Below are 3,199 nucleotides of genomic sequence, written 5' to 3' on the forward strand. Positions count from 1 at the left end.
CTTCCCTGACAGTACAGTGGATAAGAATCTGCCTGCCGGTGCAGGGGACGCGGGTTTGAACCTGTGTGGCAACTACTGAGTCCAAGTGCTGCAGCCACTGAAGCTCACACGCCTAGAGCCTTGTGCTCCACAACAAGAGAAAGTGATGTCGCTCAATCGTGTCTGCCTCTTTGCGACCCATGGACTGTAGCCTACTGGGCTTCTCCATCCATGGGATTTTCCAGGCAAGAGTACTGGAGTGAGTTGCCATTTCCTTCTCCAGGGGATCTTCCCAACCCAGGGATTGAACCTGGGTCTCCTGCATTGCAGGCAGACGCTTTACCCTCTGAGCCACCAGGGACAACAAGAAAAGCCACCACAATGAGAAGCCCACGCACCTCAATGAAGAGCAGCTCCCACATGCTGAACTAGAAAAAGCCCGTGTGTAGTTTGAAGACCTAACACAGCCGCCCCCCTCCCCCCGGCAAATAAACAACAATAAACTCTAAGATAAAATGAGGTCTAAAGAAAGATGGCTCCAAACATAATGAAATAAATAATCGTTCTTAACATAACAACAATAGAATATGAAGCAGGATGAAAATCCATAAGTCAGCTATATGCTGTTTATAAGAAATATTTAAAACATAAACATGATAAAAAAGTAAATAATATATTACCAAAAATAAAGGAGGTTATTATTGCTGAAAAGGTCAATGGGTTAAGTAGTAACCAATTTCAAACATACATGCAAATCGTGACATATGATAGAACATGTAAAGTAGATGTTACTGAAACTACCAGGAGAAATTGGAAAATTAATAGTGGAAGTAGGTAAAAAACTTTTTTTATATATTTGGTTCATATCTGAATACTTCCACTGGAATATAAACTCCATAAGGTAGGAATGTTTTTTCTTCTTGGTTTGCTTTATAGCTAATGCATATTTGGTATTTAAAACAGTGCCAGGTATAGGACAGGCACTCAAAATACATTTGGTGCATTGATCAATTAATAAAAAAGAGTAGCAAGTCAAAATCTGTTAAAAAAGAAAGCAGCGGTTCCAGATGGTTTAATTAACAAGTTAAAAGAACTATCAAGGAGGGATAAATTTGAATTTAATTAAAAAAAAACTATTCCTGAAAACAGAAAAAGAATATACAAATATTCACTATTATATATATAAGTATTTTTATAATTACTGAAAAAAATACTTTCAAAAATTTTAAAACTGATAAGTATATCCTAAATAACTACTTGAAAACAAGGACATAAAAAAAAATCATGCCTATAAAGGAAAAAAAACTACTATTTCATAGAAGCAAGCATATAATTAAATCTAACATTCTTTTAGGAAAAGTGTTCATTAAAATTAGAAACAGGGAACTTCCTTGAACTAATATAGGGTATCTTTAAATAATGTTTAAAAAATGTTGAAACAAAAATTATTCCATTTGTGATAAAAGAAGTATGCCTTACAGCATTGTTTTTATTCTACATTGTAAGGAGATCCCAAATGTTTCACGTAAGTAAGAGAAGAAATATTTCATTGAAAAGATGAAAATTAGATTATCCCAGAAAACATAATATACAGCATAGAAAATTCCCCCAAGCTAGGTGGTGCTTGTGGTAAAGAAATCACCTGTCAATGCAGGAGACATGTAAAAGTCACAGGTTCGATCCCTGGGTTGGGAAGATCCCCTGGGGGAGGGCATGGCAACCCACTCCAGTATTCTTGCCTAGAGAATCCCATGGACAGAGGTGCCTGGCAGGATACTGTCCATAGGTTCACAGAGTTGGACATGACTGAAGAGAGCTAGCACACATGAACAGTTAAAATAAAAAATTAAAAGTTTTACAAGTATGCTGGACACAAACAACATGTAACCAATTGTAATCGCTGCTTCTGCCATGATAAAGTCACAGGAAACAGACTGACCTTGCTGTGTTATACATGAGAAAACTGAACAGAATGACCTTCCTATCTTATGTACTAGGAAACATCAGTTTTCATTTATTGTGCAATGAGAACAATAGAGCAGCAATCTCAGGGAAATAACTGAGAAGAGCTTATGATCCACCCAGCTTGCTGCCTGGAATTTCCATAGGAAAGGGGAAATTAGGACAAAGTGTTTTCACTGAATTGAGGAGACAAGATTTCAGACTTCAAAGAGACAAAAGCAACTAAAAGTTATGAAGTAACACACAGAAGAGGGAGTTGCAGAGATATAGAAACCCAGAGATATGCAAATAATGCCCTAAATTTTTTTTTGCCTGGGCCTTGATTCAAGCATGGATGTGATGAAAACATTGAAGGTTAGAAAAAATGAGATCAGAAAGAGGTAAAAAGAACCACATCTTAACCTCATGCAGACCTGGGAATAGTTTGGTTTTCCACTGTCCAAAGTGCAAAGATTTCCAAATATATTAATGTAGAGTGCTCAGATAAAACTCTCAGTAAGCACTGCCCTGGTAGTGAGTCCTAGACCAAGGCTGTACCTCACTAGTGTGATAGTGAAAGTCGTGTCCAACTCTTTGCAACCTCATGGATTGTAGCCTACCAGGTTCCTCTGTCCATGGGATTTTCCAGGCAAAAATATGAGTAGGTTGACATTTCCTTCTCCTGGGGATCTTCCCAACACAGGAATTGAACCCAAATGCAGGTTTCCTGCATTGCAGGCAGATTCTTTATCGCTTGAGCCTTCAGGGAAGCACATAAGTGTATCATTGAAAACTAATAATACAGAGAAAACCCTCAAAGAAGTTAGAAGAAAGAAGGTGAGTTTAGAGGCATAAAGCTAAAATTAGCATTCTCGTTAGATACTGTGCAGGTCAGAAGACACTGGAATGAAGTCTTTTCAGCAATGAAAGAATAAAATCTGCCAATCTAGAATACATTGCCTAGCAAAATTAACTTTTGGAATGAAGAGGAAAAAAATTTTTTTTTCAAACTAAAGTTGAAAGAATTCATCACTGATAGACAAGCACTTAAATAAATGTTAAAGGACATTCTTCAATTACAACAGACCCTTGAAAAATAAGGGTGTTAATCATGTATAATTTATAGTCAGCTCTCCATACCCATAGTTCCTCCCCATCTGCAGATTCAACCAACCACAGATGTTGTAATACTGTAGTATTTACTACTGAAAAATATCCACATGTAAGCGATCCTAAGCAGTTCAAATCTGTGTTGTTCAAGAGTCAGCCATGTAAGGAA

General features: G+C 37.1%; 1 non-coding gene across 1 annotated transcript; it reads right to left on the reverse strand.

Moving 5' to 3' along the window:
* Positions 1 to 268: 268 nt before the first annotated feature.
* TRNAC-GCA (transfer RNA cysteine (anticodon GCA)) lies at positions 269 to 340 on the reverse strand. Its single transcript has one exon. It is a non-coding gene; the product is annotated as a tRNA-Cys (tRNA).
* Positions 341 to 3,199: the final 2,859 nt, after the last annotated feature.

This window comes from Muntiacus reevesi, chromosome 2 (assembly GCF_963930625.1).
Source record: "Muntiacus reevesi chromosome 2, mMunRee1.1, whole genome shotgun sequence".
In the NCBI taxonomy this organism is placed as follows: Eukaryota; Metazoa; Chordata; class Mammalia; order Artiodactyla; family Cervidae; genus Muntiacus; species Muntiacus reevesi.